The sequence below is a fragment of the Canis lupus genome, chromosome 22 (genome assembly GCF_011100685.1).
Source record: "Canis lupus familiaris isolate Mischka breed German Shepherd chromosome 22, alternate assembly UU_Cfam_GSD_1.0, whole genome shotgun sequence".
Lineage (NCBI taxonomy): Eukaryota > Metazoa > Chordata > Mammalia > Carnivora > Canidae > Canis > Canis lupus.
The window spans coordinates 31,057,406-31,080,939 of NC_049243.1; the positions used below are offsets into that span (position 1 = coordinate 31,057,406).

Here is a 23,534-nt window from a genome sequence, read left to right on the forward strand (position 1 = left end):
TACTCCAGATATTGCAGATGGTGGAATTCACATAAAAATCTATTGATTAACAATTAACATTTATATATGGCAGAACTATTTGCCATATATGATTACTTTAAGACAGAATCCTCCTTCTCAGAGCACACAGAGATAAAATGGGTCAATCCTGAAGAAATGATAAGGAAATAGTAAATAAAATGATGGGACTCATTTGTGTTTGTTCATGAGAAGCACATAGAAGAGTAAAGAGGTCCTTTGGTGTGATTCTTCAATTCCATTCCTGGGAGACACACAAAGCCAGCAGCTAATGAGTCTTCTGATGGATTTGCGCATGTGAAAGTACAAATTTGTTGTTGTGCTCTTAACAATTGTCATGCCTAGCATGCAGTTATATATGTTAGTGCATCTTCTTTGAGACAAAAAAATGCAAAGAAAAAAACAAAAACAAACCAAAAAACCCACAATACAATATTTTGAAAAGCTTATTGTTCTCAAAAGAATCCGTTCCCATAGACGGAGGATGACATATTTTAGATGTGAAGTAAACAAAACATGTTAAGTTCCTTAGGGTCCTAGTTGGTATATTCTAGAAGAAAAGCTAACCCCAAAGTAGAAGTCTAATCAATAGGAGCAAAAATGTGAAATGTGAGCCTTTATTGAGGGGGGGGGGGAAGGGGTTATTTATTTGTTCATGAGAGACACACAGAGTGAGGCATGGACATAGGCAGAGGGAGAAGCAGGCTCCTCACAGGGAGCCCAATGTGGGACCTGGGACAGGGAAAAATCCCTGGAAAGAAAGATAAGATGTGCAGACAAGATGACTCATTCACTAGAAGACAGTATAATGAAACATCATGTAGAATCTAAAAGAAAAATGGATAGAAGCTCCTTTGAATTTCCAGGCATAGGAAAATAAAAATTCCACTTTCAAGTTATTCATCTGTTGGCATAAATATTTGCTAATTTTATACCTTATATGTTTCTCACTATCCTTTACCATTTCAGACAAATGTGCCACTAGAGAATTTTAAAAATAATTTAGTTTTCAAATCCCAAATAATAGCCCTAGTGGGGCAGAATGAATGCATTCATGCAAGGTAGCAAAATGAGAGAATGGGAGGATGCTCAGTGATGACAGTTAAAATGCTGGGGTTTTTTTTTTCCTCACAGTATTGTTTCAGTTGTGAAGTCATTGAATTCAATTATCTGTGAATTTACTTGTTCACAACATGTGAATATATTTAATGATAGTGTACAATTTTTAGTAGGGCTTACTGGAAGTTTTCTCAAATCACATTGTTTTTCAGATGGAGTCTATTGGATTTTAACAAAAACCCCATAGCTAAGTACAGGTAGGAAATAATTATATCACATGACTATTTTCATTGCTGGTGTTGGTTTTTGTCTTAGATCCAGCACAACAATGTGCTGCTTAGCAACACATTTCCTGTAGTCAAGGAAACATTGTCATACACTTACAGGAAAAGATGGAAATGGATAATCGAAGGCTATCCTTGAGGTACTGAGAAGACACTTGCAGGGAGGAAGTAACTGTCTTCTAGTTTAATTAAATTCAAAGCAATTTTAGTCACAACTTAAATGATTAAGGTTTGAAAAAAATTTTTTTGACTTCACTGATGCCTAAACTTGGTTAGAGAGAGATTTTATAGATGGAGATGCCACCTTAACTTTTAACTGTGTGTATATCTGTGTATGTTTAGGTGATAAAGTCAATTCTAAGATTTTATGCCAGGTTGATGGAGAGGCTTCCTAAAAGGCATCTTAAAGGAAATGAAGGGATGTGAAAAGAAGTAAAGAGGAGCCTGAAGGACACAGTTTTATTCTCTTATCCATGTGTCTCAGTAAATCACATTATAGGCACCCAAGAAATGTTTGTGTGTCTGCCCTGCTCTGTTCCAAGCCAATAGAAAAGTATATAAGACAACACTGACTGTGCGTATTCATATAAATGCAGAGGAGCATTAAGGAAAGCAACACAATTCACATGGCCAGATACTTATTTTGCAGTATTCACTTTAAAGGTGTTTATTGTTGTTGATCTTAGTTTTAAAAGTTTTATTATGATGTACTTGGGCATTTTGTTGTTCTTGTTCTGCTTGATATTCATAGAATTTCTTAAATGTGTGACATGCTGTCTTTTGAACATTTGTCAGCCAGTTTCTCAGCCTCTTCCTTCTTCTCTCTTTTCTCTCTCATTATCTTGTCATTTTTTGTCTGGGATACTTCTAAATATGTTAGATTTTTTTTCTATCATATCCTATATGTTTATACTCTTTACTGGTTTTTTTAATGATTTTTTTCCTCCATGCTTCAGTAGATCTGTTTTATTGACCTGTCTCCCAGTTTCCAATCCTTTCCTCTGCTGTATCTAACTGGTGTTAATCCCATCACTGAATTTAAAATTTTTATTATTGTACTATCCATTTATAGAAAATTTATTTATATTTAATTATTTCTTGAAGATTCCAATTCTTTGGTGAAGTTATCCATCCTGTCATGTATTTCCTTGGACATATTTATGATAACTTCAAAGGCTACATATATAACACTAATATCTGGATCACCTGTAGCTCTGCTTCCTTTGTCTGTTCTTTCTTTTATTTGCCAGATATTTGGTCCTTTCCAGGCATGCCTGGGAGTTTTTTTTATTGAGCTCAAGACATTGGTTGAAAAATGGTAGAGATAATTTGAGATTTCCCAGGTGCTCTTTTCTCTCAATAAGGATTTTTCTTTTTCTTTTCTGGTTGGCAGTTAGATTAAGGGAAGATCATTTGACTCCTATCTGGGATTTATCTGATTCAAAAATGGGTTTCTCTCCTTGGTATGGGTTTGTCTATTTTTGGTTAATATTTTTTCTTATATTAGAGTCCTGGATTCTTAACTGGAAGTATGATATTTGCAAAAGATCCCATTCCTTTGAGGGCCCTAATTTTTCAGTAAAGATTACTGAAATCCCAATTTAGATAGGCAACCGTTTAGACACTGCTTTCTGCTTGATTCTTAGTTTCTCCTTCCTGTGTAGCTGGAATCATCAAATTCTTCCAGGGGAAAATGCTGCAGAATACTGGGTTCATATCAGTGAGTTTCCCTTCTCTCTGAGATCTGTCACTTTAAATATTGACTGCCTTGGTAGTTTCCTGATTTCTCCAAAGAGATTTTCTATTTAAATTTTGCCTGAATTTAGAATTATATTCAAATTGGAGTGCAGTAGTAAGGTCTTTTACTGTTATTGAAAATGACCTAATTTTCTTTTATCAGAACCATTAATTTTTCTTCTTATGTTCATGATACTTTTTTGATTGCCTTAAGAAAAGAAAAAGGCAACTTTGGCCATTTCCACTATCAGGCCTTCCAGTTTCATTACTTGGCTTTCTTTGCACTTTCTATTGCCATCATCTTGTTTCTATCCTAACATTGACTACTTCTTGTTGTATTAAAAAAAAAAGTTCATTTTAAATTCATCTGCTACTCTCCAGCCACTGTTCATTTTTCCTTTTAACTTGCTGCAAATTTTAGTATCTGTATCTATTGCTATATATAGTTACTTTAAAAATAGTGGATTAAAGCAATGATTTATTATTTCTTTTATGGGTTGCTTGGCAATTCTTCTGTTCCATGTGGTGTCTGTCAGCTGGGGTCACATGGCTGCAATTAGTTGGTAGCTGGACTGGGTCTGAAACACCAAAAATGATCTTACATGTCTCTTGCTTCATCTAGGGTGTATGGAGTAAATTGCTAGAGTATCTTGATTCTCCTCTGCATAATTCCTTTCTCCAGCAGTCTAGACTGATTTCCTAAAGCATGACAACTAGCTTTTCAGAAAACAGGAGTGGATGCTTCCATGTTTCTCAAATGCTCAGCCCAGGACTGTCACAGTGTCTATTATTTCTGCCACATCCTCTGGGTCAAAATAAGTCACAAGTCCAGGGCAAAACCAAGACCAAGGGAAATAGATTCCTCTTCTTGAAGGGAAGAGGGGAATGCACATACAGAGATAAGAGGAATTGTTGGTGCCATCTTTAAAAGCAATCTACCAGGGCACCTGGGTGGCTCACTGGTTGAACATCTGCCTTTGGCTCAGGTCATGATCCTGGGGTCCAGCATCAGCCTCCCCGCGGGGAACCTGCTTCTCCCTCTGCCTATGTCTCTGCCTCTCTCTCTGTGTCTTTCATGAATAAATAAATAAAATACTTTTTAAAAAAGGCAATCTACCATAGTGCATATTTATATAAAAGCATATTCCTTTTTTTTTCAGTACAATTTGCTGATAGTACACTGTTTGGCTTCTGCCCCAGAATTTTTTTCTCTACTAGAAGCTAAGTTCAATTACTTTCCATCAGTAAGCTCAGGCAAAGCATAAGCTCTGGGCTCAGTATCAATCTAAAATAGAGAAAATTTTACTTGGACCTTTTCTAGTTACTTGTCCCAGTTTTAGTAATTCTATTTCTGTCTCTATCTATATATTTTTTTCCAAGCCAAGCCTACCTATGTTCCATTCCTATTACCTCTTTTTAAATTTCCTGAACCTCATTGCTTTCTGGGACTGCAATATCTTGCCTTTCTTGACCTTCTGCAGGTCATTTTTTCTTGATTAGATTTCTCTTTTTATCTTCAGAACATTGGCATCTTCTCAGCACTCTCTTCCTAGTATTGTGGAAATTACTCCCTGCTTCCAATGGGAGGGTCTTTGTTCCAGGTACTGCTCTTATTGTTTCTAATAGGATTAATTCCTTTATTTCCAAAATGAATTGATACCTCCAAATCTATTTTTTTTATCATGTTTTGAAACAGCATAAAACCTGCAGCCCTGGGGTACAATGGACTCTACAGGTTATAGAGGGCCTATGTGTATAGAACATTTTACTAATTTTGATAGTTGCCATTACATCTTTTGAAAATGAAAATTTGTTCTTGAATAGAATCAAATCTGGCCAGATTGTCTCAATTTGGTTGCAATATTAAGCTATTAGTATACGTGTTTAATTTGTCAACAGTTTTTATAAAAATAGACTATGTACAAACTTAAGGAAAATCTATATTTTATTCCAATAATTTAAAAAATTAATGTTATTATGTGAAATGCTGGAGACACTTTAAGTCTCGCCTACTGTCTAAGTGGCTAAGCAGTTGTAAGACTATATTATATAATATAAAATAAAATGTAAACATTCACCTCTAAACAATATCACCAAGCACATCAAATTTGTCTTTTGTAATGCAGAATTTTTCTGGCTAATGGCCAGAAAGTTTAAAATTAAATAAATGCATTTATTGTTGTAAAGGTCTTTGGGAGGAAAAGTATGTCATGACCATATTATTTTACTGTGTAAAGACAGCACAGATATATATTATTGGAAAGTCAGGACCTCTTTGAAAGGACTTTGAAACTTTGTTAGGTTTTTAGAAAAGTGTCTGTTGGCAATAACAAAGCACTAAGAGCTGTCTTAGCAGCAGGTAACTCTTTGATAGTTGGCTACGTGATAGCCACTAGAATGAAGAAATCTTTTATCAGAATCATATATTAATTTATTTGTCAATAATGCCTATCTTTCATAAAGACTAGGTGAAATTGACATTTTAAGATTTATCATGCTTTTCAATTTAAAAACTCCCATAGCCAAAATGTCACTGAGATCTGAAATAGAATTCTTGCACTCTCTTCTTCGTCTGATTTTCCAATTACTCTCTGAACCTTGGCAGATTTCAACAATTAAGTCAAGTTGATGAATCACTTGTATTTCTGATTCTGGTGCTATTAATTTATGTGGATGAAAAGTTCATTGTGAAGATGAAAAGATTATTTTCAGTAGACTTATTCAAATCATTACTAGTTATTACTTTGTGTAATTTTATTAAAAGTAAAATTGAGAAAAAATTGAGCTAAGAATTTTCTGTGGTAGTCATATATTATGTGGGTGCTAGTTTTTTGAAAATGTGCTTTTGGATTTTAGTTTGGACAGCTTCCATCACCATATCTATAGCATCACATTCTTTCCCCAAGTTTCAAAAAAAAAAACAAAACTACTTAAGGAACACTATGGAAAAGCAATGTTTAACTATCTATCATGATTCAGCATAGATACTCCAATGGTTGAAAAAAATTGGAAGTTTTAAAACAATGATGATTTTGTTAATGGCAAGTTGTAATTAAAGTCTACAAAATTTGTTTTAAAATTTATACTTTGAGTTAACACAAAATGTACCTTTATCAATGAAGTTTTCAGTTTTAACTTAAATTTTGGTTTTCTAGCGTACATTTTTTGTTGTACATTTTTGGAGGGTGGGGGGCTTTCCAGTGTTTTTGTTAGCTTCCTTTTTCCTGTCTGATAAAATTCACTTACAGCTTTCACTTTAGGAATGTTTTTCCACACCACATTTCTTGGTCATGTTGTCTAATACCAGCCACACCTATTATTTTCCATTCCATTCCATTCATGCCTCCTTCTTTTACTCACTCTGATCCTCTGACTTGGAGTGCCTGTGCATATCTGTGTTCATAGCAATCTTCTCGTAATACTAAGCAGGCCTTCCACTGATTCATCAGAGATTTATTGAGCACCTGCTCTGTGCCAATTAGTATGCTAGATTTTAGAGATAAAATAATGATAATCCCTTTGAGCTCTTTGAGGTTAGGAGTTATGTCTTGTTCATCCCAGTATCCCTCATGGTTGATACACAGCTGACTCATAGCTGACATTTCATAAAACTGTTTTTGAAGGAATCCACAAAAGCCCATCTGCCTGTGAAGCATCCCATTCATATTGACTGTTGCCTCTTAGTTCCAGTAACATTTATTCAAAATTTTGGGACCATTCCATGTACCAGTCAGTAAAATATGGGGGAATAAATATTGTTCTTAGATTTTCAAATGAAATTCACTACTGTGGCGGCAAATTGCCTCAGGACAAGGAACATACACTGTGCAAACATTGCTTCAAGTACTTCATTGGTATATTAAGCTGGGTTTTGATGCAGCATTTGGTTGAATTGCTGACTTTCTGGATAGGATATCTGTTATGGATATCTGTTATGTTAAGCAATCTGTGTAGCACTAGCTTTGTAAGGCTGCACCTGAAACATATCTTTTGATTTGTGGCCCAGAGACCAGAAGGTTGAGAGACACAGAATGTAAAATGAACTTAAGTTTAGTATTTAAAAAATTGTAGAGTATAATTATTTATATTCATATCACAATAGAGGAGAATACCATGTATCAAGGTATGTAAAATCAAGACATTTGTGAAATTAAATGAATTTTATTTTTATTTCTGAGCAAAATATAATATTTTTAAACTGCAGAAATGCATTCCTGAAAAATCTTATAAACATTTCCTGATCCTTCTGTGGGTAATCAAAATAAAATTGAGCTGGAATGGCATGTTTGCATTCAGTTATTCAGTTATTCATTTCCTGACCTTACAAACATGGCTTAATATAATTTCTTTTTGGTCACACTAGTTCCCAGAACTGTGGAACTACTATCAAATCTATACTTGAAAAAGCCAATTCATGTATTGTATGGCATTAGGTTACAGTCCTGAAATCTCTAAAATATCATTCTTTGTTTCCCCCAACTTTCTTGTGAAGAGTGAGTTTTCAGGCTGACCATAATAGCTCTGATTTATTTTTCTAGATAATGTATGATTTAGTCTTCATGCTTTGCAGAACTTTGCCTTTTTCAAGATCAGACTTGCTCAATCCCAGTCCTTCCTTCCATTTGTTTTATTTGTGAGGAAATTACCCCTTTCAGGAGCAAAGGAGTTGATAAAAGATAACTCACAGAAAAGTTTGTTTTAGGTTGTTTACCAAAAGAGGGTATGAAAGTGTCTGCATCTAAGGTGAGACTTAGAGAGGGAGAAGAAAGGAAAGGGAGACCTAATAAGCTAAGGAACAAAGACTTGGAATTTGACATTAAAAATATGTGTCCTATGTATCCATTCCTGACATATTTATCATAATTTCTGTCAAAGTTCATGATCCACAGCCTTTCATATAAGCTCAGAATATTGTTCTGTTAATTTTGACCTCCACTGAAAATAAATGTCAACCATCTTTTGTTAAAATGTTTTAGAACGAAACCCATAACAATTACATCTACAAAAATGCCATTAGGTTTTCTGAAAGAACATCAATCTACTTAGAATTATGAGCTCAACTCTTTAATGCATGTATTACATAGATGCTTCCCCTACCCTCCCCCCCCATGGGCAGCATGATACACTGGAAAGAATATGAAATTCTGGGATTGGAAGAACCTCAAGGGCATGAGTCCCAGACTGTACTACCAGCTGTGTGACCTTGGAGAAGTCAATTCTTCCATCTGAGGCTTGTTTTTCTTGCCTGTCAAATGAAAAATAAAAGACATCAACCTTTCAAGTTAAGTATGTAGATTCAATGAGTAATATATATGAAAGTGCTTTGTAAATTGTAAAACATCATGTAAATGATAGTTATTTTATTTCAGATTAACTCAAATATTGTTCTAAATTGGTAAACTGCAAACCAAATAAATGACTGTTAATTCCCATAGTCCCCCAGGTTCTACCTAGAAAAATGTTCTTTAGAAAACTAGACTTTTAGTTAGCAAATTATCAATGAGTTTAGACTCTTAAAAAAGGATCATTATGTATTTGAGTCATTCAATTAGAAAAAAAAAATAGAAGCCTCCTTTAAGAGAACTCTCAATGCTGAATCATTTACTCTTACCTTTCAGAGAAGCCTCTTTAAGCTGTGGATTCTATAAGTGAGAAAAATGTGTAAGTGAGAAGCACATGCACACAGGGAAAACTTCCTCAGGAGACAATGGACACAGTGCCAAGTTTCCACTCTACTAAATAAAAATGGTTTACTGTCTTTTGAAATGAAAAAAAAAAAAAAAGAAATGAACTTTTAGGTCAAAGTAAATGTTTTAGTGTATAATATTAATACATTCATCTTTGTGCCAATGAGTCACAAATATAACTTTTATATTTTCTGTAGCTCTGGGTAATCTAAGATGAATTCTTTGAGGAGTCCAGTTATCTGCTGTTCAAGGCACACCCGGGCACTGTTCCAACAGAGGTGATGTTGCCAGGACTCACAGATGTGGAGTGATTACTTCTAAACTGAGAAATAGGGAAGGCTTTGTAGAGTTGATATTTAAATCAGTCTTTTGGGGATAAATATGCTTTCTACAGGTGGAAGTGGTAGGAAGGGCATTTTTGAGAGAAAAAGCGGCATGAACCAAAGGATGAAGCTGTGGAGAGAGAGAACATTGGAACTTGGCAGTCGTCAATAACTGACAGTGGCCTCTTTGATATAAAGTCATGGGTGGGGGGAGTCTATTATTTACATGGGTAAATCTTACTCAAGTAGTTTTTGTCCATTATCTTGAATTGAAATATTTTACAGCTAAACCCACAAAATTACATGAACACCTGCAGAAATATCTACTGAGTAAGCAGTTGGTTATTCAAAGATCTAGTGAACTTAGAATTAATAAGGATATTTTGTCAATAATAAGGTAGAGTATCTTATGTAATAGTTATTCTTTACAAACAATAAAAACTTATTTTAGCTGATTCAGACAGAAAAGGAACAGAAAGAGGAAAGAATAAATGAGGTTGGCCCTGCTGACAAAAATGATATTCTTTTCAAAGTCAGAGTGGTTTTCTTCTTTCCCCATAGCTGAACCATGTTATCAGTCTCCACCTGGAAGTTCAGTTTAACTCCAGAGATCACTGAACCAATTCCATCCTTTGTCAGTACTTCTAGGTCAATACTCAGGTATCCGGTACCAAATATGCAAACATCTGATCCATGCCTACTCATTCTAGCAACCCTTGTTCCTTGCTACAAGACTGATAAGCATTATGTGGTTGAATTCTGGAAACTGTCTTCTATCCTGTTACTAAAAACAGGTCCTCAACATTTTAGCCTCTAGATCCTCTTTCCTTTTATCAGTGTCTGTGCTCCTCACCAACCATGTCTCTGCTTCTCATCTCCAAAGACCTATGAGCACGGCTGACATTCATGCCCTATTCTGTGCATTGAACTGGTTATTTACACTGGTATCCTGATGTGTTGAGGTATCCTTTTGCTGGGCCATGGCATCTGTTCTCACTAGTTTGTACCTGTATGTATGGTACCTTTATGACTCCCAAGATATGTGTCATGTTCTTCCTGCTCATAATCAACATTTAACTTGATATCTGATAGCATCACTGGAATTATGAAGACAATAAACGTAAGTCTTTTGTGTGGTAAAACATTAGTTCTTCTCGTCCTTTAACAATCAGCCTGGACTTGTCCACCAGAAAGTATGATTTTCAGAATTGGACTCCTTCTATTATTTAAAAGGCTAGCCATGCATGACTTTAATCAGAGCTGTTGACTGATTAGACTTTCAGTACATGGATGCCAAATATGTGCAGAGGCCAGATATTAGTGACAAAAGGATAAACTGGCCATAGACTATGTCTGCAAGGAACTCACTATGTAGTTCTATTCCAGATATGCCCCTGTATTACTTTATTCAGGAATATTGTTTTAAAGTTGTTAAAATAAAATTATGGTAGATTTCTTATTGACTTTTTGAAATGTAGGTGATTAATTAGATTTAGAAGTATATTTGAAAGTACCACAATAAGCTTGAAAGGTAATTGGATAGACCCTCAGAAAAAATCCATCCAAATAATCTCTCAAATGCCTATCCATCTATCCATCCATCCATCCATCCATCCATCCGTCATCCATCCAGTCATCTGATATCTTTTTGGATTCATTCATCTGCCAGAAAATGTGCTTGCAAATAGACTCCCAAGAAGCTGATAGACCAGTGCAAAAATAAATGCACAAATAAACAATTATGACACTGTGGAGATAAATTGACAGTGGATTAGCTCACTCAAATTCCAGGGAGTATAGTGAAAATAATCCTAGATTCTGGAGGATTATAAATCTGGACTTAAATTCTGGCTCTACTCTTTTAAAATTATGGCTTTGAGTGAGTTATTTAACATCTCTATCTATCATCAGCCTCCTCCTCTATTGTATGTGCAGAATATTGCTTGTCTGACACATAATAAGTGCCCATCATGTTAGCTATTTTCTCTCTATTGCCCCCTCTTCTCTTTTTCTCTTTCATTCATCTTAAGTTCGGTTTCCTTATCTCAAGGAGGAAAGGCTTTCTTTCTTTCTTCTTTCTTCTTTCTTTCTTTCTTTCTTTCTTTCTTTCTTTCTTTCTTTCAGATTTTATTTTATTTATTCATGACAGAGAGAGAGAGAGAGAGAGAGAGAGAGAGAGGCAGAGACACAGGCAGAGGGAGAAGCAGGCTCTATGCAGGGAACCCGACGTGGGACTCGATCCCTGGTCCCCAAGATCATGCCCCAGGCTGAAGGCGGCGCCAAACCACTGGGCCATCGGGGCTGCCCGAAGGAAAGACTTTAATTTGATCTCTGAAATCTTTAAGAATCTGAAGTTCTGTGATTTAGGAATGATCCCCTGATCTAGAAAGCAGTGCATTCATTACTTATATACAGTCAAATATGCAGGATTTTGTAAACACGGTACAACTTTATGAATAGCATTGATGAGTCTCAAACACACCCGGCTCTTTCTCACTTTCAGTTCTTGGTACATCCTGTTCCTCTTTCTTGAAGATCTCGTTCCCCTGCTTACCAGCTAACTCCTGCTCATCCTCCCAGCCTCAGTTCTAGAAATCACTTTCACTTTCCCAAGGACAAATTCCATGGATGATTTCCAGGAGACTGATCTGCCAATTTGGACTCCACTCATCCTTTTAAAGGAGCCACCATACTACAGCAACGCCTCACTTACAGGTAAATGAGAAAACTAGAGATCTCTAATTTTCTAGTGTGTTTCCCTTTAAAAAGGCAGTGCTAATGACTCCTTCTATAGACCCTTCTGGGGATAGGTTTATGGTTTACTGCGGAGAATAAGATCTATTTATACTTCATCCTCTCAATGCAAAATGTGTATACAATTATTAATGACTAATTCATTACATGCCAGGTATTATGCCAGGCACCACAAATATGTATTATTTCATTTACTTATATCAACTTTAAGAAATAGGTTTATGAATAAAACTGGTTTACAAATGAAGAAATAGCAATCCAAGGAGTTTAAATAAGTTGCTTACCTTTACACAGATTACTGTGTTTCCTAAATGTCAAAATGCCATAGGTTGTAAAAATAAAATAAAGACAAAAAAAAAAAAAAAAGAACACCAAACACTCAAAACACTACAGCCAAAACACTATTGATTTAACAGTAGCTTTTCTGGGAGAGAAGAAAATATGCCTTACATACACACATTGATTCTAAGGTGATCCTCTGTCAGATGATACTCATGTTAGATGCATTTAGATTGAGGAATGTCAGAGGTTGGTTTGAACTCAGGACTGTTTGGTTTCAGAACCAATATTTTTATCATTATCTCTTCAGATTCAGAAATCAGCCCTCAACTACCACAATACTTGTGAAAGGCTCATGAGGTAAGTACAAATTTTACTGGAAATTGTGAAAATAGGCCAACAGAAAAAAAAAAGTCCAACAAAACAAACACCACTGATTAAATTCAAACTTGCTAACAATATTAGATTTACAAACTTTAAAATAAATCCAGAAAATAGAAAATATTTATTATGTACTAGTCACTTTATATAATTTTATCTCACTTAATGTTCATAACAATTATAAAATAAACATTATTGTGATCCATATTTAACAAGTCAGAAACTGGCACAGAATCTGCCCCAGTTTATATACTATTAAAGGGTAGAGTCTGAATTAGACTTAGGCAAGAAATAGTGAAATTTATAGGAAATTCTACAATTTCCTGGATCACAGGAATTAGCAATGTTTTTTGAATAATTGAATAAAATTAGTCAAGAGAAAAATTTGCTGTCGGAGCAGGTTTTTAACATGGGAATATCTGGTTTGTTGTAGAAATGAAATTGTTTTACATCTGTTTTCTACTTAATTTTGTCAGTTATAGGTTTGTACGGTCATGGTAATTTTAGGAACATGACCATGTATGTAGGAGGCTAAAAGTAAATGTGCATTGTAACCTTTGGTCACTTATCTCTGTGTACCTAGCCTGAAAACTCCTTGTGGTCAGGTGCCTATAGTTTATTCCTGGTGGTATCAGTGGCTGGCACAGCCAAGGGGCTCAATAAATACTTGTTGAATGAATGAAGCATGTAAGAAATTGAGGACAATTTTATGTTTAAACAAAAGGCATATCATTAAGAATAGGGTCTTTTCACTGGGCCACAGCCAGCCTCTACAGGGCCTTACAAATTAGAAAAACTGCTCTCTCAGGGTAGATAAATTAGGACAAGGAACTCATTGGGTAGATACGCAAAGAGATTCTTCCAGAGAGTCGTGGAGTCCAGCTATGCAAATAGAGCTTGGTCTTTCAAACCCACTTGACCCCTTAGTCAGGCATGTTTAAACAGCACACAAAATGTACAACTGTATTGGGTATTCTAGCTTACCTCACCTTTCTCTTGATTTTTAGGAGGGGTGAGGTGAGGGGTCAGGCAAGTATTCTTTTGTCTTTCTTAATCAAGAAAATACTACTAGTCTGCCTAGTTTGAAAAGATGTAAAATGATTACATTCTATTAATTTTTACCTTATTAAACACCCATGTCAGGCTTTATTATACAAAAAAAGTGCATTAGGTAGATTAGTTCCTTCTATCCCTGTACTGTAATCTATAAATACTTTTTATAGGATCTTTTCAGATTTTGAAAACCAAAAATATTAAGCTCTGAAACTGTATATTTTATTATTGGAACATTCTTTGAATTTTCTACTGATTTTCTTGAGCCATTTTTATTATTTTGCATTAGGTGAGCCATTAGAAAAAAAATAGTGAAAGCCAGACTCTAAGAAACATGAAATTGTTTTTCTCTTTCAGATATGTGTGAACACACACACATACATATGCATAGCGTTTCTGTGTTAAGTGGGAATGTAGGGGCAAGATGATTCATAGCAAGAGACATAGGAATTCTATTGGAATTAGTGGCTCTCTGAACTGCTCTGATTAACTGCAAATGATCATTGTAGTGACAGTTTCTTGAGAAGAGTTTATTAAAACTTAAATCTTAAAACTTCAATTCATATCACTTAGACACACATACACACACTCCAAAGTTTAAGAAATTAAAACCAACATTCCTTTCTCGACCAATGGAAAGGCCCAGTTAAAAACCCTTTTTGTCTTGATTATAGCTTGGGTAGAGTGAGCCTTTTAAGTGACATTTGTATTAATTTTAATAAGGACCATGGAACTCTTTTCAATTTCAGACATATGGGAGGAAGAGAATGTTTCAATTCAGCTCAAGAGTCCTCAGGTTAGAGCATTGATTTTACTGACCCTAATACATTTACAAATGCAGATAGATCTCAATGTGTATTGTAGCTCCCTTTAATCCTCATCTTTTTCTTTTAATAAATAAGCTCCGTGCCCAACTTGGGGCTTAAACTCAGGAACCTGAAATCAAGAATCATGCTCTACTGACTGAGCCAGCCAGGCGCCCCTTCATCTTTTATACTGAAGTTTGTCATTCACTAAGCTAAAGCAACAAAGTGGAAAGAATTCTTGTGATGAAGAGAACTTGTACCTTCACTAGCTCTGAGTGTGATTCACTCTGCTGTGTGAGCAGTATCTGCGAATATGAGCAGGTTCTGCTCTCTCCATTGGTAAACAGATGCAAGGACAGCTCCATCAGGAGAACCTTTGTGAACATAGTGAAATACATAGCAAAGTCTTTGGAAGAATGCTAATCCTAGCGTTAGGACTGCTGATACCTACCAGTATTAGTTGACCCGGCCTTATTAGAAATGTTAATTTGTAGCACCTTTGAAAGATGTGGTTTCCTGACGTCAAGGCATTTTCTTTTCTGGTTTATGTTGATTCTACAGTTGCCTTCGCTGTTAAGTAGATCCAACCTTGGATTGGCCTCCAGGTGTAGCAAGAATAGATAACAGGGGATTTGGGTTATCTGGAAAACAGTATCGAGTAGTAATTAATGGATAAGGGCTTTGAATCATGACTTTGAATCACAGTTTTGTATCTAACTGTATGAGCTTGGGCAAGTTGTTTAACCTCTCAAAGGCTTTGTTTTCTTCTTTTGCAATAGCCCCTGCCTCCAATGGTTATTGTAAGGATTAAATTAGATAATTAATGTAAAGTATTTAGCATAGTGCCTGGCACATGTTCAGTTCTTAGTTTAAGTGACAGCATTTTCTATTGTTGACATGTAATCCTGGAGAATCATTCTTGGTCTGAAATTCCCTTCATATAGGTTGATGCTATATAGGAAATAGCTACAATAAAATAAGACTTTGGAGATTTTTTTGTTTTGTGCAAAGCAAAATATATTACTAAGTGGTTATCAAATCAGCCTCAAGATACCTTAAACTGTTTCCAATGAACTGGACTAGATGTATTCTATAAATAAAAATAATAGTGAGAATGCTTATAAAATGATATTAATGTTTTCTATTTGTTCCTTGCCAACTTTATTTGCCAGGCACTTTATATATAATTTTAAATACTTATAACAATGGCACGAATTAAATGCAAATCAAAACCACAGTTAGATATCACCTTACACCTGTCAAAATGACTAGAATCAAAAGATAAGAAATAACAAATGTTGGTGGATGTGGAAAAAAAGGAACCCTCATGTACTGTTGCTGGGCATTGATTGGTACAGCCACTATGGAAAACAGTATGGAGGTTCCTCAAAAATTAAAAATGGAATTACCATTTGATCCGGTAATTCCACCACTGGGTATTTGCTCAAAGAAGACAAATGCTAGTTAAAAAAGATATATGCATCCCTATATTCATTGTAGCATTATTTACAGTAGCCAAGATATGGAAGTAATCTAAATGTCCATTGACAGATGAGTGGATAAAGAAGATGTGCTGTATATACACAATGGAATATTACTCACTATAACAAGGATCAGATTTTGCCATTTGCAACAATATGGATGGATCTAGAGGATATAATGCTAAGTGAAATAAGTCAGAGAAAGGCAAATACCATATGATTTCACTCATATTTGGAATTTAAGAAACAAAACAAAGAAGGGAAAAAAAGAGACAAATGGAAAAACAGACTTTTAAATGCAGAGTACATATTGGTGATTGCCAGGGGGGAGGTAATTGGGGAGATGAATGAAATAGATGAAGGAATTAAGAGTATACTTGTCATGATGAGCACAGAGTAATGTGTAGAATTGTCAGATCATTGTATTGGACATCTGAAACTAATATGACATTGAATATTAATAATACCTCGATAAAATAAAAACATAATTTTAAGTACTTAAAATAATGGTACAAATAAGTATCCATTTTCATATTTTATAGATAAAGCAGAATCTCAGAGAGATTAAGGAACATCTCAAAGACTGCACAACTAGTAAATAGAAGATCTGGGATTCAAAAATTAGTTTGTTTTTCTTCAGAGCCTTTGTTCTTTCTGATACACCTGCTGATGTTCAGAAACTATGTCAAGTGATCTACTAAACTTACCTTCCAGTTACATGCAGTGAAAATCAGCAGGTGGTTTTGTCTCCTTAGTGAATATCAAATATTTTACTGCTAATTTCACAACTTCTGAGAGAATCCTGCATTCTCTTCTTTGGTAGAATCCAGAATCCCTTTAGCTGATTAAATTACTTCCATTGATGTGGATTTCAATTCAATCTAATAGCAACAAGGCACTGTCTTGACAAAGGATGTGCTGTTGTTAGGGGTTTTTCTGAGAGGCAATTCTTTCATAAATTTTTCAGTCAGATAAAGCTGAGAATAGAATTAATAACACCTGTCCAGTCTATAGCAAAGAAAAGTTCTAATAGGGGATGATTTTCCTTCTAGTGGATCTTTTCATGAGATTTACAAAATGGTTTTTTTTTTTTTTTTAAAGAATCAATACAGTATCAGGAGAACAAATCAGTTTAGAAAGACTAAAGATGGGATCCCTGGGTGGCACAGCGGTTTGGCGCCTGCCTTTGGCCCGGGGCGCGATCCTGGAGACCCGGGATCGAATCCCACGTCAGGCTCCTGGCATGGAGCCTGCTTCTCCCTCTGCCTGTGTCTCTGCCTCTCTCTCTCTCTCTCTGTGTGACTATCATAAATAAATAAAAATCTTTAAAAATAAAAGAAATAAAAAAAAGAAAGACTAAAGATGAATAAGATATAGATAGCTAGGAGGGAGAGACAGAGCTATAAGCTAATAATAAAGCTAAAGGTACCAGGAGAGATAAATGTGTACAATATAGTAGAAGAACCAAGGGAAGGAATGATCTGGTTCATACATAGGAATTCAGGAAGTGCTTCAAAGAACTGAATATTGAATGTTGGCTATGAGCTCCCAAGTGATGAAGGTGAGAAATGGAGTGTGCAGGGAAGCTAAAGCTCATATGACAAAGTAAAGTGTCAGACGACTTGGAGATAGATCAATAGAAATGATCCAAGAGGAATACCAAACAGAAAATAAGCAAAATGGTAGACCTGTATCCAACCATATCAGCAATTACCTTAAAAGTTAATGAACTAAACCTGTCTTGTCTAATATGACTGCCACTACCATATGTAGCTATTTAAATTTAATTAAAATGAAATATAATTAAAAATTCAGTCTCTCAGTTACACTAGCCACATTTCAAGTGCTTAATAGCCACATGTGAAGAGTAGCTTTCATATTGGATGGTGCAGATATGGAACATTTCCATCATCACAAAGTTCTACTGGATAATGTTGGACACAGGGAAGGTCAAATAGACTTAAAAAATAGAAGCCAGACCCAATTATATATTGTCTACAAGAGATACATTTTAAGTATAAGGATATAGAAAGGTATAGCATATAAATGTCATATAAAACAGACTTGAAGACAAAGAGTATTATTAGAGATAAATAGGAATATTTCATAATAAGAAAAGAATCAGTTTAGGAGGAAACCATAGCAATGATGGATATTTATACCCCTGTGTAGTTTTTTCCCTGACACCAACTAATTCTCCAGTTTTCTGACACCAAGTGGGTGTCCTACAATTCAGTTAAATTGAATTCTGATACTAGCTGGACTTAGTTAAGGGCTGTCTCACAATATTGCACCCACTTCAGATACCTGTCACAAATGGAGTCTCCAGGAGACCTACACTTCTGCCATACTGACTACATGGTATGAAGTTTGCACAGCCTTCCCTCAGATTCAATAATTCACTAAAATGAATCACGATACTCTGGAAAGGACTTTACAGATAAAGGTTTATTATTCAGGATACAACTCGGGAACAGACAAATGGAAGCAATGTCTAGGGCAAGGTATAGGGGAGGGTGTGCAAAGCTTCCATGCCCTCTCTGGGTACACCAGCTTCCCAGCACCTTGATATGTTCACCGATCTAGAACTTCCCCAAACCCAGTTTTTGAGAATTTTTTAATGCAAATTTTATTATGTAAGCAGAGTTGATTAGATCATCGGCCGGGATCCCTGGGTGGCGCAGCGGTTTGGCGCCTGCCTTTGGCCCAGGGCGCGATCCTGGAGACCCGGAATCGAGTCCCACGTCGGGCTCCCGGTGCATGGAGCCTGCTTCTCCCTCTGCTTGTGTCTCTGCCTCTCTCTCTCTCTCTCTCTCTCTCTCTCTGTGACTATCATAAATAAATAATAAAAAAAGTAAAAAAAAAAAAAAAAAGGTCATTGGCCATTGGTGATTGATCCAATCTCCAGCTCCTCTCTGTATAATCACTTGTTTTGCTTTTTGGTGACCCATCCCAAAGCTATCTAGGTCCCTTCCATGTGTCATCTCATAAGCAAAAGATGGTGAATTCCAGAGGTTTTAGGAGTTCTGTGCCAAGAACCAAAGACAAAGACCAAATATTCCTATTCTGCTTTTCCACCATGACTTATTATAGAATCTCCGAAAATATGAAGCAAAATCAGCAGAATTAGAGAGAGATGGACATTTTCACACTTCTCTATCACTAATTGAGAAACAAATAGACAAAGGAGTCAGTAAAGACATAGATGATGTGAGCAATGCTGCCAACCATCAGAACATAACTGATATTTATAGAACACTACACCCAGCAGCTACAAACTATGTATTCTTTAAAAATGTACATGATAATAATGCTTGGCTATAAAACAAGCCTCAGAGGGGCACCTGCATGGCTCATTGGTTGAGAGTCTGCCTTTGGCTCAGGTCATGATCCTGGGGTCCCTGGATTGAGTCTGCATTGGGCTCCTGCAGGGAGCCTGCTTCTCCCTCTGCCTATATCTCTGCCTCTCTCTCTGTGTCTCTCATGAATAAAGAAATAAATAAAATCTTTAAAAAAAAAAAAAACGAGTCTCAATAAACCTGAAAGGATTAAAACTGTACAAAGTATGTTTTCTAACCACAGCAATTAAAGTGGAAATCGAAAACCTCAAATTTGGAAAATAAACAACTTTTAAATAACCTGTGGATCAGAGAAGTAATAAAATAAATTAGAAAATATTTCAAACTGAATGATAGCAAAATGACAACTTATCACAATTTGTGGGATGAAGCAAAAGTAGAACTTAGAAATTTAATCTTTAAATGTTTATTTTAGGAAAGAAGAAAGATGTAAAAATCAATGATATAAGAAAGTTGAAAATGAAAAACAAAGTAAGGTGAAAACAGAGGGAAAGAAATAATAATAGAAGTCAGTGAAATTAAAGAAAAACAACAAAAGCTTCTTATCTTGATGAAGTCCCAATAGTTCGTTTTTGCTTTTGTTTCTTTTGCCTTCGTGGATGTATCTTGCAAGAAGTTACTATGGCCGAGTTTAAAAAGGGTGTTGCCTGTGTTCTTCTCTAGGATTTTGATGGAATCTTGTCTCACATTTAGATCTTTCATCCATTTTGAGTTTATCTTTGTGTATGGTGAAAGAGAGTGGTCTAGTTTCATTCTTCTGCATGTGGATGTCCAATTTTCCCAGCACCATTTATTGAAGAGACTGTCTTTCTTCCAATGGATAGTCTTTCCTCCTTTATCGAATATTAGTTGCCCATGAAGTTCAGGGTCCACTTCTGGATTCTCTATTCTGTTCCACTGATCTATGTGTCTGTTTTTGTGCCAGTACCACACTGTCTTGATGACCACAGCTTTGTAGTACAACCTGAAATCTGGCATTGTGATGCCCCCAGATATGGTTTTCTTTTTTAAAATTCCCCTGGCTATTCGGGGTCTTTCAGATAAAGGGCTAGTTTCCAAGATCTATAAAGAACTTATTAAACTCAACACCAAAGAAACAAACAATCCAATCATGAAATGGGCAAAAGACATGAACAGAAATCTCACAGAGGAAGACATAGACATGGCCAACATGCATATGAGAAAATGCTCTGCATCACTTGCCATCAGGGAAATACAAATCAAAACCACAATGAGATACCACCTCACACCAGTGAGAATGGGGAAAATTAACAAGGCAGGAAACAACAAATGTTGGAGAGGATGCGGAGAAAAGGGAACCCTCATACACTGTTGGTGGGAATGTGAACTGGTGCAGCCACTCTGGAAAACTGTGTGGAGGTTCCTCAAACAGTTAAAAATATACCTTCCCTACGACCCAGCAATTGCACTGTTGGGGATTTACCCCAAAGATACAAATGCAATGAAACGCCGGGACACCTGCACCCCGATGTTTCTAGCAGCAATGGCCACGATAGCCAAACTGTGGAAGGAGCCTCGGTGTCCAACGAAAGATGAATGGATAAAGAAGATGTGGTTTATGTATACAATGGAATATTACTCAGCTATTAGAAATGACAAATACCCACCATTTGCTTCAACGTGGATGGAACTGGAGGGTATTATGCTGAGTGAAGTAAGCCAGTCGGAGAAGGACAAACATTATATGTTCTCATTCATTTGGGGAATATAAATAATAGTGAAAGGGAATATAAGGGAAGGGAGAAGAAATGTGTGGGAAATATCAGAAAGGGAGACAGAACGTAAAGACTGCTAACTCTGGGAAACGAACTAGGGGTGGTAGAAGGGGAGGAGGGCGGGGGGTGGGAGTGAATGGGTGACGGGCACTGGGGGTTATTCTGTATGTTAGTAAATTGAACACCAATAAAAAATAAATAAAAAAAAAAACAAAAAAAAAACACACACAAAAAAGTAAAAATATTTCAAAAAAAAAAAAAAAAAAGAAAAACAACAGAGAAATTTAGCAAAGCCAAGACCCAGAGGCGAAGAAGCTGAGTGGCCTGGGGATGCCAATGTAAGGATGACTGTGCTGAGGGACAGAATGTCATTAGGTCTTTGTGGAAAAAACCACCTAGTCACTAGAGAAGTTTTGTCATCACTGTTGTTTTGAGACACGTATTATTTTTTAACAGCATTTTGCAATTTAAAATCTGAGTATAATCTTATCTTGCTCAGAATAAAGGAAGTACCTGCCACTTTTCTATGCCTCCAATCCTCTGCCGTTCAGCACTGTTGACAAAGACCTTTTTCTGATTTCTTTCTCATTGTCATTTTCCTTGCTGTTTCACAGTGATATACAAACGCGTGTAAATTCCATTAAAAATGTAGTGCCTGGGTCACCTGGGTGGCTCAATTGGTTAAACATCTGACTTCAGCTCAGGTCGTGATCTCAGGGTCCTGGAATCAAGCCCCACATTGAGCCTGCTTCTTCCTATCCCTCTCTCTGTGTCTCTCCCCCTACTCATACTCTCTCTTTCTCTCTCAAATAAATAAAATCTTAAAGAAAGAAAAGGTAGTACCCACAGAACAGGATTTGGTTTTAGTACATAGGGTCTCCAGGAGAATACTGTCTAGAAGAGAAGGCTACATGTTCTTGTTTCCCTTTAACATACTGTTGAAATTTGCAAATGCCATGTACACTTTTAAGAATGTAAATTACAATTTAATCTATGAACAATGACAATTTTATCAATGAATATTTAATGTTAGTTTTCATTTGAATTTGGATTTTTTGTTTAGTTCTTTTCTTAAGTGACAATGGTAAGACTAAATGGAAGTTTGAATAGCTTGGGGTCCTGGTTGGCACAGTTGGCTAAGCATCTATCTGACTCTTGATTTTTGCTCAGGTTATGATATTAGGGTCATGAGCTGGAACTCTGGGAGCCCTGCTTTGGACTCTGCACTGGATGTGGTGCCTGCTTAAGATTCTCTCTCTCCCTCCCCCTAGATCCTCCCCCCCCCCCCCCCCCCCCCCCGCCACCTCCTGCTCTCACTGACTCTCTCTCAAAAGTTTTGAATAGTTTATGCATAAGCAATTGTATTTTATTATGTCATTTGACCATAACATACTTTTGCTTCCTTGTCTTTTCTTCTTTCCTTCCTTTCTTTTTTCTTTTCCTTTCCTTTCTTTTTTCTTTTATCTTTTCTTTTCTTTTCTTTTCTTTTTTCTTTTCTTTTCTTTTCTTTTCTTTCTTTTTTCTTTCTTTTCTTTTCTTTTCTTTCTTTCTTTCTTTCTTTCTTTCTCTCTCTCTTTCTTCTTTCTTTCTTTCTTTCTTTCTTTCTTTCTTTCTTTCTTTCTTTCTTTCTTTCTTTCTTTCTTTCTTTCTTTCTTTCTCTTTCTTCCCTTCTTTACAAGTCAAATAAGAAACAAATAACCCTGCCCCAAAGTGTTTAAAGGAGATTTGCGACCTCTACTGAAAAGTAGAAAATATAGAACTTTATTATCTAGAAATTTGTGATGTATATGGATTTGGCTATGCCATAGGGCTAATATTCCCCGGAAGCTAACTATTGTCAATAAAAATGCTTCATCTAAGATGATTTTTTTGTTCAATTCACAAATACCAGCATTATCTAAGGATTCCACTTTGTAGAGGTGAATGGGGGAAACAAAAAAATATGTCTTTGAGTCAAACAGACGTGGTTTCAAATGATGTGGTTTCAAATACCTGTGCCGCCTAGTATTTTTGTAATGTTGATTGTGTCCCTTGAGGGTTTTGAATGTCAATATTTTAAATGCCCTACTTCACAAGGTTACAGTGTACTTTAAAGGAAATAATGCATGTAAAATGCTGGCATATAAAGGTCCTCTGTGTTCTTCCCTCCTTGACCTGTAATACAATAAATTGTGAGTGACTAGTAGCTTTTGCATTTTCAGAGCCAGTGCAGCCGATTAGAGGGAGATGGCTCTTGAAGCACAGAACAAGCCTTACTCTCTTTTACCATTCATTGGCCATCTGACTTTAGGCTAATTAGTTAACCTCTTTAAGTTTCTGTTTCCCCTTGTATAAGAAAAGAAAAAGAAGATTATATCTGGACACATGATGATTAAATGAGTTATGTAAACATTTAGCACAGTACTTGGCATAATTAATGCTCAATTAAGAGTAGCTTCAAAAAAAAAAAAGAAAGAGTAGCTTCAGTTCTATCATTTTTATGCTGCTACAATTTTTTTTTTTTTAATTAAGGTTTTCTTTCAAGGCGCCTTCTGTTTTCACTGTGTTCTGATGATCAAAACCCTCAGGCGGTGCCTG

The 23,534-nt window shown here is 35.9% G+C and overlaps 1 protein-coding gene across 23 annotated transcripts in view; it reads left to right on the forward strand.

The window, feature by feature from the left end:
- Positions 1–23,534, forward strand: part of SCEL (sciellin) — a 301,081-nt gene that overhangs the window by 96,315 nt on the left and 181,232 nt on the right. For 16 of the 23 annotated variants that reach the window (XM_038569806.1, XM_038569829.1, XM_038569807.1 and 13 more), the window contains 3 exons: positions 11,612–11,823; positions 12,452–12,501; positions 14,325–14,371. The gene's annotated coding sequence lies outside the window, so the exon portion shown is untranslated. Of the gene's footprint in view, positions 1–1,465; positions 1,502–8,214; positions 8,385–11,611; positions 11,824–12,451; positions 12,502–14,324; positions 14,372–23,534 lie in introns of those variants that run through there. The other 7 variants (XM_038569810.1, XM_038569818.1, XM_038569820.1 and 4 more) reach the window with 5 other exon arrangements.